Genomic DNA, 584 nt, shown 5'->3' with positions numbered 1-584 from the left:
TTGGCTCAGATCCCACGGGTTACCGTAAAATTCCGAAAATAAGCCCCTCCATGTATAAGCCCCTCCAAATATAGGCCCCCCAAGCCGTCAACGCAAAAAAACCTCCAGTAAGTCGCCTCTCCCCTCGGGGGCTTGTACTTGGAAAATTGCCCCCAAATACAAAGTAAAACAAAGCAAAAACGGTAGATTTACTTCCAACCGTAAGGCTAGCCCAATCGATTTTGAAACGAAAATTTAATTCCCTCCGTAGATAAGCCCCTCCGAATTTAAGCCCCCTGCTTGTGTTGAACAAATTTGGAAGATGTTTTCGATATCCGGAATAAAACGTTAATAGAACAGGGTAATCACCAGAAAAGTGAGGGCAACCGAAAAATCCTGGGGACGAGGTTTCGCTATTTTGGTAAAGCAGTAGAACCATATAGAAAATGGTGGAACTGCTTTGCGAAGAAGTAGCCGAACTACTGCCTCAAAGCATAGCAAAAGCAGCAAGCATACAACTCGAAGGACAACTGCTACTTGAAGAATATCTGCAGAACTAGACATCCCTTTTTATTAAAAACTGAATCATTGGATAATGCAATTCT

Source organism: Porites lutea, chromosome 2 (genome assembly GCF_958299795.1).
Source record: "Porites lutea chromosome 2, jaPorLute2.1, whole genome shotgun sequence".
Classification (NCBI taxonomy): domain Eukaryota; kingdom Metazoa; phylum Cnidaria; class Anthozoa; order Scleractinia; family Poritidae; genus Porites; species Porites lutea.
Note: the sequence above shows the minus strand (reverse complement) of the source record.